The 14,472-nt window shown below is 55.1% G+C and overlaps 1 protein-coding gene across 1 annotated transcript in view; it reads left to right on the plus strand.

Moving 5' to 3' along the window:
- Window positions 1-541: 541 nt before the first annotated feature.
- Window positions 542-14,472, plus strand: part of Lrrn2 (leucine rich repeat neuronal 2) — a 62,909-nt gene continuing 48,978 nt past the window's right edge. Inside the window, exon 1 of the mRNA XM_076831603.1 lies at window positions 542-618. The gene's annotated coding sequence lies outside the window, so the exon portion shown is untranslated. The remainder of the gene's footprint in view (window positions 619-14,472) is intronic.

The following is a 14,472-nucleotide window of genomic DNA, read 5'->3' on the forward strand; positions in this document are numbered from 1 at the left end:
TTCGCTTCTCCCTTCAGACTCGGGGGGCAATGCCCCTTCTTCCTCTCAAAGCCAAGCCTTGGGTCTAAATGCACAAGGACATCTCTGGCTTCAGCTTCAGCACCGGCCCCACCCAGCTCCTTCCTCTGGGGTGCGTGCGTGTTAGGCAGAAGGGGCCTCTGGCCACTCAGGAGTTAAAATGGCAGCGGGACTGGAGGGGGTTGGCGTGGCATGCAGACTGGGAGGAGGCGACCGGAGTGGGCTGGGGAGGTTGGGAGAGCGACGGAGAAGCGAGTGAGGAGGGCGAGCGAGAAGCGGGAGGAGGGGCGCCGGAGGGCCTGCTCCGTGCACTTGCAGACGCGCGGCGCGCACCGGGAGCGCCCGGCCCTCGCCCGCCAGCCTCGGGCAGCGGGTGGAGACAGATTGTGATTCTGCCCTCATCCGCGTCGGCTTGGCCCCACAACCACTCCCAAGATAAGTCCACGTTGGGGAAGGCGCCCCCCCAGCCTCCCCCGCCTGTGCGGCGGCGCGCGCGGCGGGAGGGCGCGGAGCAGCGTCCCCCAGCCCAGCCCCGGCCGGAGGCGATCGGAGCGCCGCGCCACGGGCGGCGGACGGCGGAGGGCGGACGGCGCCTGCGGGGTGAGTGTGCGGCTCCGGGGCTCACCCGGGGAGCGCTGCCGCGGCCGCGGTGTACTGGACCCAGAGGCCGCCGGCGTGGCTGCGGGGGATGCGGCGGGAGCAGCAGTCTCAGGACTCCCAGCCTCTGCCCCCGCGGCCCCGCGGCTCCGCCTAACCCGAGTCGGGTGCCGGGGGCAGGGGCGGGCCGCTGCCTTCAGCCGAGATGCCTGCAGAGGAGCTGGTGACCTGGAGAAGGCGGCCCGCGGGGACAGGGAAGGAGAGCTGGAGAATGCAAAGGGTGGCCGGCTGCACCGGCTGGACCGGGCGGCGGGGAGGGGTCTGGGCCTGAATCAGCCCGGAGAGGCCCGAACCTCCCCGAAACTGTTGCTGGGTAGAGCGGGGCCCAGGAGATGTCGAGGAGCCCAGGGGTGCCAGAAAGGTTAGGGAGGGCGTGACGGGCAGACCAGCAGGGTGGAAGCGCTCCAGAAGCCTCGGGGACTTTCCCTTCCTTGGAGCTCGAGTGTTCGTGCGGAGGGACTAGGCGGCCTTGCGTCCGTCCGAAGTATCTGGCACCAGGAGCCTGGCTCCTCCCAGGCCGGCCGGCTGGGGTCGGATCGCTGCCTGGGATGGGACATTTGGGATGGGGGATGGGCCGGCTCTGGGCTCAGCGTGAGGGCGCTGGGAGTGGGAAGCGGCGGAAACGCTGGGGTAACTCTGAGCCCACCGCAGCACCCAGGAGACGGGATGGGTTGGCCAGCCACAGGTGGGCCGTCTGTCCTGCTGGCATGGCGAAGGGCGGCGCAGGCGCTGGCTGGCCAGCCAGCGAGAAGCAAGGAGTGGCTGGGTGAGGGGGGACTGAGGCTCCGTTCGAGGCTGTACTGAGACGCTGAGAAGTGGGCGAGAGCTACACCCCAGGGGTGGGCCCTAGGGGTGTTGCTGTGTTCCCCTCTGTCCCTGTCCTTCCTCCCCCACCAAAGGAACAGGAAGGAAAATGTCAGCTGGGCTTTGTGCTCTGTTCCTCAGGCTGCCGCAGCTCCCATCTGTTGGAGCCAACGCAGCTTCTAATTGGGCGCCTGGCAGGGTTGGAGGGGGTGGGCTGGGCACAGCGCGGGTTGCCAGAGCTGGGCAGGCAGCCCCTCTGCGTGAAGACCCCAGGAGGTGGGGGAGTGGAGGGAACAGCCTCTCCAGGTCTGGGCAGTAGAGGTGGCTCCCTGCCAGCTTGGTCACTATCATTGAGAGGATGGGGGAGGGAAGATCTAGGTCTCTTCATTCACCCGGGACAATGACAGGCTCCAGGCTCCACTGCCTGGCCAGCCAGGGAGGGGTTTTGGCCCAGTGTTCTCCCCATGATTGACACAGCCAGGGTCTCCTCCCATTGCCCACTGCTCCTTAAAGTTCTCTTTGAAAAACGAGAGAAGAGGTGGACAGGGCTGGGTACAGGGCATGGACGCCCCCTTGCCTGTGGGTCCTATTGCTACCACAAAGTCACATGTGGATGGCTTGACCCACTTTCCTGGCCAGGTGCCGCTGTGTGCAAACAGAAGGTGAAGAGCTCAGGGGTTAGAGCCTCCTGAGCCATCTTCCTCCCCAGAGTGGACTCAGACTGTCTCCTCCTCATCTAGGGCCCCCACTGGGCCTGGGATGGGACTTCACCATTTGAAAAGGGTGGAATGAAAGGCTTCAGTGCTTCAGATATTGAGGTCTGCCCAGGGTCTAGCACCTAGAAGCATTTCCAAATCCATACCTTCCCCCATACAGAGAGGGAGAGGGAGAACTCAGAGATCTGAGGTGCGTTCCAGCCAAGCCGGGACAGCAGCTTCCCTCTCTCACTCTCTGTCTCACCCGAGCCTCCCTTCTCCTCTTCTCTCCCTCCTGTGTTCTTCACTCTTCTCCTTATGCTTCTCCTCCAGACATCTCTCTCCCTCCCTTCCAGGTCTCCACTCTTTCTGTACACTGCAGCTTAAACCATAAGCCAGCCCCGTGTGGCTCCTGCACATCCTGACCGCAGGATCGCACGCACTCTGGGCTCTGCTGCATCCTGTATGGAGCAGCTCAGGCTGGCAGGCCTGGCAGCTGCATATCCCTGGCCCCAGCTGATTAGTCTGTGCCCACCAGGTTCTTTCAAAGATCTGGTGTGTGTGTGTGGGGGGGGGTTGGGGAGTATAAACAACCCTAGTGAATCATCATCATCACACTAAATGACCCCTAACGTGTGAGTCCCAACTCCTTACCATATACCAGGCACTGCTCAAGTCAACATTTCTGATATGAAAGGATGGATTAGTTCATGTCTCATGTGTATATGGGGATTTAGGGCTGAATAGAAGGCTGGTTTTTCAGACAGAGAAAGGAAGCAATGATTATTGTGTATTGAGCACCTACTATGCACCATCCTGTTAAGAACTTTACAAAAAAAAAAAAAAATATATATATATATATATGTATTCATTTTCCATTCAGTCCTTATAATTGCCTCCTAAAGCCTGCACTGTCATCCTCAGTTTTCTAGCTGAGGGAAATAAGAGGACAGACGACTTGCCCTGGGTCATATAAGTCTCCATTTCAAAATCGCTGATTCTCTGCAGTCCATTTGGCCCCTACGTGTCCATGAGTTGTACAGTTTTACCAAAGCTCACAATTCACCCTAACTTTTCAGGAGTGTGCCTTGTCTCCCCACTTAAAATACTAGACTGGACACGCATTTGCTGAATGGTCATGTGAATAAGCCTTTTCAAGTGGTCAGGGAAGGCATTGGAAGAGTTGGAACCCTGGAGAGGAGGCAGGGAGGACAGGGAATCTCTCTGAGTTTCTGCAGATGTGTGACAAGCTGTGGCCAGCAGCCACCCTCCCCACCCCCACCTGCATCTCGGATAGAGTGGCTGGAAAATTGTTTCTGTTCAGGGCTGGAGTTTAGGAGCTTGGTCCGTGACCATTCTAAAGAGTCAGTGTCACTTATGTCCTCAGCCTCCTCGGGCAAGCCTGGACTCTATGAAAACTCTTAGGCAAAGGACGGGGACAGAAAACTTTCAAACCTGCAAGGACCACAGGGAAGGCATGGTCAGTGGTCAGGGGCTGGAATGGGGCAGGACATGGGAAGAGTGATCAAGACACAGAGGGGAGGAAGACAAAAGGTTGAAGGTAACTGAGAAACAGAAACCAGAAGACAGACATGCAAAAAGACACACCATCCAGGACACGGCAGCACTTGTGGCTGGCTCACTAAGACAGGAAGGATGCCTTTATCTGACACTTCCCCAGGGGGCCTTGGTGTCTCTGAACTGCAGCTCAGGGCCTGAAATTGCACTGAGTTAGCCTTATTCGGGCCATTCTTATTCAATGGGTCCATCTTCCTCCCTAAGAGCCTACTGTGTTGAGCCCATTGCTAGAAACAAAGAGACAAATAAGATGTTGCCTTTACCCTTAAGGAGTTCATAGACAGGGTATAGATTTTGGAGCCACACTGCTGGAGTTCATGCTTACAGTTGGGAGCCCTCAGGCAAGTCATCTTACTTCCCTGTGCCTCAGTTTCCTCATCTCTAAATGAGATAATAGTAGTTCATAATGCTTCATAGAGTCCTTATGAGGATTAAATGAGGTAATACATTTCCTGAGCTCGGAACAGCCTCTGGCACTTAGCAAGTGCTGTATAAGTATTATTATTGCTGTTTTTATCTTTAGGTGGGGGAGCTGTAGTACAGGGGAAAGCAGAGGTGGCTACCTCTGTTTGCAGAGAGAAAAGACTTGCTGCAGGACGTGGTATTTGGACCAAGGCTTAAAAAGGAATCAGCCAGGCAGAGGGGTAGGCCTGGGATGCAGGCTCGGAGGGTATCTAGGCCACGGGAAATGTGGAGGGAAGGGCACCATGGTGTGTATGTGTTGTCTTTATGGACATCACTAACACTGATGACCAGTCTCTCAGCCTCTTTGTCCCCAGTTCTGAGAGCTGGGCTTCCAGTGCTGCTTGCAAGCCACCCAGAGCAGCCCCACGCCCTGTGGTCTAAAGCAGCCTCTGGGCAGGGGCCCCTGGTGCAGACCTGCTGGGACTAGTGGCATGACCTTAGCCTCCTACATATTCTAAGCCATCCCTGCACAGATGGCCCTACATCCAGAGCTGCCCCAGCCTTGTCCTCTGGTTTCTGGCACTTTCTGGGGACCCAGGAGATGCCCTGGCCTGAGAGAGCTACCTTTTAGGTTGAGTTTAGCCAGGTTGGGTTGGGGATCCAGTTTGTCCCTGTATGTGCCCTCCACCCACACCTGCCCTGCTGCTCAGCATTTGATGGACTTAAAGTGAGTTTCAGGATGAAGAGCAGAAAGAAGCTTCCTGGGGCAAGAACGGCTTCTCAGCTGCCACCTTTACCTCGTAATGACACAGATTATAGCACCTGGCATTCACGGAGCACTTACACTGTGCCAGGCATCATGCTGAGAGCTTTACCTGCATTACCCCACCCACTATACTCTCAAATACCCCGACTAGATAGGTAGATGATCCTGTTATGGCAAAGACACCAAGACTCAGACTTGCTCAAGGACAGGTAACTAGAAAAGAAGCCAAGGGAGGGATTCAGCCCTTTGCTTACACCCCACCCCTGGAATCCAGTGCTCCTTGGGCCTCGAGGTGATCTGGAGTCATCTAGCCAATTCCTCTAGCTCTCTACAGGAACCAGTGCCCTTTGGCAAGGGTGTCCAAGCCAGTGTCTGCTTTGCCTCTTTGAGGGATCTTCCAAGAAGGTCTCCCTGACCCCCTTCCTCCTCCTGTTCCTCTAAGATCTGCTATTGAAGATCCAATGTTGTTTCTGCTCAGCCAAGTGCCTCAGGGGCCTCAGAGAAGCAGGACGGAAGAGCTGGTCCCTATGGACATACAATGGGACCTGGCAGGGTGACTTGCTGGGAGAATAGGACAGAGATCCCAGATGAGATGGAGGGAGACAGAGAAGCCCTGGGATCTGAGCTGTCTGTGGGGCGCCTCTAACAAGGAGGGTTCGCCTGTCTTGGGAAGAACAAGTGCAATTGTTTTATTTACAACGAGTCCCAAGGCAGCTCCTTTGGGGCCAAAGCATATGGAAGAAGGGGACAGCGATTGTTAATGCAGCCAGCTTGGGTCCCCCTGGAAAAGTGGGTCTGTCTGGGATGCTTCCAGGGAAAAGAAAAAGGAGGAAGAGAGAAGAAAAGCAGGAATGGCGATGTTCCTCCTAAAAGCGTTCTCACACCGAGTGCTCAGAGCTGAGCTGAAGGCATCTGTCTTTGGCCTGGGAGCGCAGAGGTGGGGATGCCCAGAGGGTGGGATGACCACCGAGGGCAGCCGGAAAATTAAAAGCTGCATAGAAGGAAGGGGACAAGGAGGTCTTGACACTTTACCTGCCTGGCTGTCACTGCTCTTCTCTGGCTTCTACTTCTGAACAAACCTCCCAGTGAGAGGAGGGCCCTGAGCTTCAGAAGGTGTTTCCCAGAGTGGCCCAGGGACGGAAAGGTGGACCCCACAACCTAAGGGACCTGAAGAATTGTGCTGCCTGGCTCTGAGCACAGCCATGGCCCCTAGCACAGCCGTGCCTCTGCCAGCAGACACAGCGTGGGACTGGAGTCTTTTTATTAGGGAGTATTTATTAAGCCTCTGTACCTGGCCCTGGGGCATAGGCGGTAGGAAACAACCAGAGATCTCTGCCCTCAAGGAAATTTTACTTTATTTTCTGGGGATACAGTAAAGTAAACTTACAAAGCAAATAGCATATTAGAGTGCCAAGGGACCCAAAGAAAAATACAGACAGGAAGGAAAAACCAAGAGCACGTGGAGATGCGAGGTTGTAGATTTGCACAGGTGCCGCAGGGGCTTGCTGAGAAGGTGACATTTGAGTAAAGATGAGGGGCAGCAAGGTCACCCAGGCAGAGGGAGCTGCAAGTGCAGAGGCTGAGAGGCAGGCTGGCTGGGTGAAGGGCCTGGGGGAGGCCAGGCTAAGGGAGGCTTCGGGAGAGCAGAGAGACACTCCTGTCTCTCTGGGGCCAGAGAATAACAAGGAGGCCAGAGAGTGGAGGGCTCTGCAGCTGGGTGAGGAGTCTGTTTTCTCCTCTGAGAACGAGGCTTTGCAGAGTTGGGAGCATGGGGTGACACACTCTGATTTTGAAAGCCTTAAGGTTTGGGTCATTCATTCCAGCGTTGTGCTCAGTAGCAAGTGCTCATTCTGACCCGCTGGTCGCCGAAGCTATTTCAGTCAATCTGTGCCTACCCAAGTGTTTGTTGAGCCTTGTCCCTGGGGAGCAGGCTGTGGGGCTGGGGAGGACATAAAGAAGCAGAAGACCCAGTCTCTGCGGGTCGGGAAAGCTACAGATGGGTTGGGAAGGCACAACTCATACTCGCAAGAAATAATGAGGGAATAATACCAGACAGTATTTAAAACCGAGTGCTAAACTGTGTGATTTAGACTATAAATGTTATCAGAACTGCGAGCGCTGTGTGGGAGGATATAGGGAGCGCTTCCTCCGGGAGGTGCGGCGGATTTGGGCCTGGAAAACGGAGCGAGGTTCTATCCTGCAGGCGGGGAAGGATTCTTGCAGGAACTCAGGGCTCGTGGGGGTGGGAGGGAAAGAGGGCAGCCATCTGGGTGTGGGGGGGGTGAAAGGCCCAAACACATCAGCTCCCCTGTGGGGGCTGTGGTCTCAGAAGCAGTCCCTTCTCCACCATCTGGGTTTCTGATGTCCTCTCTAATCCCTCAAAGCCCCAGGAAAGCAGCTGTCTATGGCCCAAAGCCCCCCCCCCCCACCCCCAGGTCCTTGCCCTCTCCTTCCCAGGGCTGACCAGTCTCTGGTCTCTCTTTCTCTGAACGGGTCCTGGGCCAGCTCTCCCGTCGTGTGCATAGACTGCACCCATGATCTCCCACCTTGCAGCCACGCCCTTGACCCACCGATGTCCTCCTGGCTCTCTGCAATCCCCTGGGCTCTGGTTTCCCACGAGGTCTGCAGCCAGCTTCTCTTCTCCCTTCCTCTCGAAGCCCAGGCTCCTGTCTGGTAGGTCATTCCCATCTGTTTCCGTGAGTTTCATATAAGTGAAATGGAAATCAAATCACATCAAAGGGAGCCAGCCACCTTCCTCCCAGGGAGGGGTGTGTCCTGTTCCTGGAGCATCGGTGAGCTCACCACTGATGTGTGGAGAGTGATGGACTGAGTGGAGTGAGGGGGATCCACTGGGGTGCCTGCACCCTCTGAGACCCACATGGAGATGCACCCCTCCCCAGACCCCAGCCAAAGAGCAAGAGCCAAGGGTCAAGTGAGCAGAATCACTGCCACTCATCAACGGCCCTCTCCACCAGGGCGGCCCCCAGGAGCCTGAGAAAGGAGGGCTTGTGGCTCTGTTCTAGTGGTACTCCTGGGCTCTGCAGGGCAGAGTCCAAGGCTCCTGTCCTTTCATGATCCAGAGCATATGGAGTCAGCTGGAACTGGGTTACTCTTGGACCACGTGCCCTTAGGCATTTTCTTAGCCTCTCTGAACCTCAGTTTCCTCATCTATTAAATCCAGGTTATTAATACCCTCTTCACACGGTCGTTAATAATAATAGCTAACGTTTGTGAGATGTGGAAGGCTTCACTGCATTTATCTCGTTGAATCCACATTAGACTGTGAAGTAGACACTCTTTTCCCCCCATTTTTTGCAGTTGAGGACACTAAAACTGGAAGCCTGACGTAATTTGCCCTGGGGCCACATGCAGGCGGCATGTGGCAGAGCGAGAATTCAATCCTGAATTTTTCTGACTCCAGAGCCCTGGTTTTCAACCACCACATTAAACTAGCTAATCTGTGTAAAGTGCCTGCTACAAAGTAGAAGCTCAATAAATGTTAGTTCCTCTTCTCCTCAATTTCCCCAGGGCCGCTCCTCCAGAGAATCGCTCTCCCCTGCCGCAACACATTTCTTTTCCGGGATCCCCTGGGACGTACGGTAGAAGTAGGAATGGGAATGAGCTGCCAGTTTATACTGAGGGGGAAAAAAAAGAGGGCTGAGAGAGGGCGAGCCATTTGCATAAAATCATAAAACACCAGGGCCGTGATTAATACCCAGGGCGCCTTTCTTCTGAGAGTGTGGTTATGCAGTCCCATGGGTCCTTGACAGGAAGCATCTTGCAGAGGTGAGAACGGAGGTTCTGCTGGAAGGATGGGGTGCAGGGAGACACTATCACCCCAGGGTGAGGAGGAAGCATTTCCACATCCAAGTGCTGGAGCTGATCACGGTGGGCCCGGAAAGGAGCCAGTGGGAAGACTCTTAAGACCTGTGCATTCTGAACTTGGGTGCTATTTCTGGAATGTTATAAACAATCTGAGGAATCTTCTGGATGGATCTGGGAAATAGTGTTGAAGGTCGAGGTACGAGGAAGAAAGGATGGTATGTTCGAGACTGCTAAGTTGAGGTGCCTTCTGCACCAGGTAAAGTGTGCAAGGACACATCCCGGGTTTCGTTCTGGACTAAAACGCTCAGGGGTCACTCCAGGGGAACTGGGCTAATTGGGCTGCACGAAATGACCACACAAGAGACACAAATACCTTTTTCTTTGGGGTCACTGTGATGGCTCCTCTGACCCCTTTTATTGAGGAGAAGCTATTCAAATGAGGCAAGGGGTCAGGTTTCATGATGTCCACTGTCAGCAGGTTGACTGACATCTAGGTAGACCACACTCAAGGGCACGGTAAGAGAAGAGGACACACACAAGGCACTTCCATGGAACATTCTATCCCAAACAAGATATATTACAAAGGAACAGGTGAGCATAACTCCACCCGTGGGGCTGTAGCAAGACACACCCAGGCACAAGACACCATCAGTTGAACCCAAGAAGGGTGGGGAAAGCTCTGCCACATTTCTGCGACTGAGTGCCTGGGGAGTGTGACTCAGTCACATGCAAGGTTGGTCTCCCCCAGACACACACACACCACTTCATCTGAACTTACCTGGAAATCAAAACAAGAACAGCTGATTTCAGGGCAATCTGAATATAGGGGTGCATATGAAATGGAGAGGAAGGACCTGAGCCGGGGAGATTCCCTAAGACAGTCCTCATTTGTTCCTCCCTGGAGACCCCTTTTCTGGTGACACCAGGACAGCCTAAGTTGCCAGCATTCATACTTGATGGGCAGACCCCAGTTGGCCTCTGTGTTTCCTCGCAAAGACCCCCTAGGAGAATGGAGAAGAGGAGCCTAGGTTGTGGCACTTTAAAACTGAGGCCACAGAGTCCTCGGGTCATGTGGCTTTCAAATGCTTATAGAAATGGATCCACTGTCTCAAAACAAAAGTGTGTGTGCGGTAGGCAGAACAATGGCCCTCCTAGGTCGCCAATCCCTGGAACCTGCAAATAGGTTGTGTTACCCTGTGGGTGGGGGTGGAGGGCTGCGGTGGTGGTTTGACCTGCAGACAGGAGGTTATCTTGGGTATCCTCGTGGTCCAATGTAATCTCAAGGGTCCTCTGGGAGAGAGAGGCAGAAGTCAGTGTCAGAGTCAAGCCAGAAGAGGAGGACTTGCCCGGCCAGTGCTGGCTTTGAGGAGGGAAGGGGCCATGAGCCAAGCAATGTGGAAGCCCCTGGAAGCTGGAAAAGGCACGGAAAGGGACTCCTCCCCTGCGGCCCCCAGAAAGGACAGCAGCCTGCTGACACTCTGACCGCGACACCCATTTCAGTCTTCTGACTTCCAGATCTATGATAGATTTTTGTTGTCTTAAGACACTAAATTTGTGGCAATTTGTTCTCGCAGCCATGGGGATTTCAATACAGGCAAAAGCAGAGCAGGTGGACCAGAGCCCCACTGGACCTTCTCCTGACCTCCCAATGACCCTGGGCAATTCTGAAGAACCTAGTTTGGAAAATACTGTGTCTGAAATACAACCTCCATGGTTTACAGAACTCAGGCCCAGAGTGAACTGGCTTGCTGGGGGTCACAGTGAGGTAGTGGACAAGCTGGGACTCCAGTCCAGGGCCTGTTTCTCTCTGCTAGAAATCCCGGATGCTCACGCGCATTCTCTCCTCCATGTTCATCTTCAACGTGTGTGTGTGTGTGTGTGTGTGTGTGTGTGTGTGTGTTTACCTGCAGAGGCCGGGCACCGAAGCAAGCACTGAACAGAAGCAAAGTGAGTTCCAGCTCAGGAAGGTGGGGGACAGCACTGCCCGAGCTCAGCCCTCAGCCTCTCCCTGGGCCTCAGTATCTTCCAAGTGGAGGCAACCAGCCCAGGTTGCTTAGCGCTGTCAGCGTTCCTTGCCCTGGGGCTGGTCCCCAGCTGGGCTTTATCACAGCCACCTCCTCTGGGCAAGAGACCCAGCTGACTGAGCAGGCAGCACCTGCTTCCTGCAGCCTGTGCAGCATTTCCCCACCCTGGAGAGCTGCAGGTGGGTAGGACAGGGCCTGGGGACATCAGGGGAGGAGAGGGAAATAGGCAGCAGAGCCTGCGCCTGCCTGAAATCAGCCCTGGGACAGCGCATCATTGTCTCCTCTCTATCAAGTGGTTTTTGGTCTTCCTGGCTCTCCCCACAGCACACCTGAGCCACTGGCCGGCCCCCAGGGCTGCCAGCGCCTGGTGTCAGTCTCCATGGCAACCCCACATTTGCCGTTCTGGTTTCTAATGACTTATTGGCATGTGTGGTAATTTGCAGAGCTTGGCAGGCAGAGCTGGGGAAACCAGGAGGAGGGGAGGGGAGGCAGCCAGGGGCCCTTGGCGTTGGGGAGGGGCCTCCAGGGTTGGCTAGAGAAAGAGGCCCCACCCTTCCTCATCCCTGCTGAGTAATATCCCAAAGAAGGCAGCTGCCTCCGGACCAGGGCCTCCCCTCTCTGAGCAGCATCCGCTCTTTCCAGACCCCTGCGAGGAAAACAGATGGACAGACAGATGAGGCGTACAGCTGCTCACCTGTCACACAGACTTGGGCAGGCCCCAGGGAGCTGACAGTCGCATTCAGCGGTGGCAGGTCAGACAATTCATGTCTTCCATCACTCTCCTGCCTGGTCCCTGAGCTCTGAGAACAAGGGTCCCTTTTGGGCCCAGGGTTTGCTCGGCCGGCCCCCTGGGGAGAGGAGTCAGGACAGTGTGTCTACCAGAAAGGTTCTTGCTGTTTCTAGGCCTCTCAGACACTCAGAGAAACAAGGAGGACAGCAGTATGAAAGGCCAGAGGGTGCGGGTGCAGGAGGGGGAGCCAGGTGAGCCATCAAAGGGGCGAGATGAGCGGAGGCCTGACCCTTCTCCACTTCTGCTCGCCAAAGCTTACCTGACCTCAATAATGCTTCCCCAGGGCATGGCGGCGGGGAGCCTCTGACCGTCTCCCTGTGCACGACTTCTCTGTCTCCCTCTCCGATCTGTCGATCTGTCACTCCAGTGCCACTCTCTGTTTGTGCACTTACGGGAGGCAGCTGGTGTGCTGAGAAGAGCACTGTCTTTAAAGTTGGATCCGTCTGGTCTAGAATCCTGTGGCCACGGCTCCCCAGTTCTCTGGCCTTGGACATATCTCTTCACCTTTCTTTGAGCCTCAGTTTGCTTATCTCTAATATTGGCTTAACAGGACGGAGCTCACGGGCAGAGTGCTTGCCTAGCCTGGGCCAAGCTCTGGGTTCTGGGTTCAGTCCGCAGCACCACGGAAACCACAACAAAACAGTAAGTGGGATTGGCATATGCAGCTCACACCTGTGAAATGCTTGGCACAGAGTAAGCCCCGATAAATGTTAGAGAATGTTGAAAGGAGTCTTTTAATTATCTACCCAAATAAACAGGAGCAACGTGATTGATAATTTAAAGAATTCTGGTGGACTTTGCGGAATAGTCTTTGTTAAACATTTGAGAATCATCTTCATTTAGTCTGTAAACATTAATTGAGCATCTACTGTGTGCAAAAGTACTGGGCCAGGGGCTGGGTCTTCTGTGGTGTTTCACCATTAGGGTAAGATTGGGTGGCCTGTGCGTTCTCTGGGCATATAGCATCTTCCAGGAGGGCTGGTACTGTTTTTTGTGTTTTTTTTTTGGATTGGGAATTGAACCCAGGGGAGCTTTGCCACTGAGCTACATCCCCAGCCCTTTTTATTTTTCACTCTGAGACAGGGTCTTGCTAAGTTGCCTACATTCTTGCTAAGTTACTCTCATTGGCCTCAAACTTGTGATCCTCCTGCCCCAGCCTCCCAAGGTACTGGGATTACAGGCAGGCACCACGACCCCCAGCTTATGTGATTGTTTTGAGAAGTGGCTGCCCCCCAGAGAAAGCTCTGCCTCGTGAAGGCTTTCTCTAGGTTGTGTGCAGCAAGATACATATGCTACCCAGCTCCTCAGAAGGGGTGAGTTTATGTTCAAGGCTGGATGAAGAAGATAAAGGAGCTGGAGGGTGATCTCTCCTCCACCAAGGACCATTCAACCACCAGCTGGAAGAGGAACTGGGTGCACCTGCTCTTACCTGGGCATCTGAGCACCTCACAGCTCCTTCTGCTGGTGCTGGAAGGGAGTGGGGTGAGCAGGGGGAGGAAGGAAACCTGGCTCCCAGCTCTGCAGCAGATGGACTCCTGCCTGCAGCAGAGTGTTCTTCTTTGAGCCTCCTTGCAGCCTCCTCCAATATGGCGCACCAGAGACGCACTAAGGGAATTTCAGCGATGGCTGGGTACCTGGGCAGTGACGGGCCCGTTGTGCTCCCCAGCTCTGTTCACATCATAGCTCCTGTGCACCGTGATACGGGCCCAGGAACTCCGCCTGATGGGGGAGGGGGGTCATTATCTAGGCACACCTGGAACTCATCTATACCCGGGCACACCTGGAACCAGCCCACCTACACCTGGACACACCTGGAACCCATCTACAGCTCACTAGCATTGACTGTGAAGCTCTGCCTTTTTATCCATGAGAACCTGCAGCTTCAAGGAGGGGAAAGGACTCCCCTGAGCTCACACAGCCTCTCAGCACCACTGGAACTCCACATAAAACTTCTGACCTCTGGCCTTGTGCTAATCTGAGACCTCTCAAACCTCCTCCTTCCACCGTCTCTCCTGATCTTTCACCCTGGAGAGCCTGCTTCCGGGGGAGGGAGTGCCACTTCTCTAACAGACTTAGAACTGGCCGCATGGTCCCCGCGCCCTCCTCCTCACCAGGCGCCCTCCTCCTCAGCGAGGCCCTCCCCGTTCCAGGTCCGGCTGTCACCACGACATCAGTGACTTCAGGACACAGCTCTTTTCCTGGCTTCCCCACCTCAGCCTCTCACTCCCAAGGCCACACATTTGGCATCACCTGAAAATCACAGGGTGGAGGGCCCTGCTTTCTGGCGCCACCCCCCAAGTCTCCACTTTGCTTAACCAAAGCCTCGCGCACCACTGTTCTTTCACTTCCTTGGGACCTTGGGCTCACTGGCGCCTCTGCATTGCCTTCCTCTGTCTTTTCTGCTCTGAGTCCAGTAGAGTCCGTGGTCCATCATTTTAGGCATCCTCCTGCCGTTATCCTGGACTCTCCTGACCCTCTGACCTTTTATTGTCCCAGCCCTATGTTAGTCATTCTAGGTGCTGCTTTTGCTTGTAGCCAGGCAGCTGAACTTGTTGGACACACTCACACACAACACACCACACCTGGTGAGGCAGATGGGTACTTCTACAAACCCACCATCCCCAGCCCAACTTATTCTTCAAAAGTGCCTGGTGTTCCTGCCGCTCCCCTGGTTCCCTCCCTCTCCTGACTCCATGATGACTGTTTCACACCTTCCTCCCCAAACCTCCACCCTCATCCTTGCTCTCAGCTGAGGACCTCACCTCCCACTTCACAAAGAAACAGAAGTCTGCGGGCAGAACTCCCCAGTGTCCCCACCAAACCCTGAGATGCACCTGCCTCTGCGCCAGTGTCCTCCTCCCCCTGCTCCTGCTCAGCCCAGGCAGCAGCCTGGTCACCGCAGGTCAGAGC

The sequence above is a fragment of the Callospermophilus lateralis genome, chromosome 13, assembly GCF_048772815.1.
Source record: "Callospermophilus lateralis isolate mCalLat2 chromosome 13, mCalLat2.hap1, whole genome shotgun sequence".
NCBI lineage: Eukaryota > Metazoa > Chordata > Mammalia > Rodentia > Sciuridae > Callospermophilus > Callospermophilus lateralis.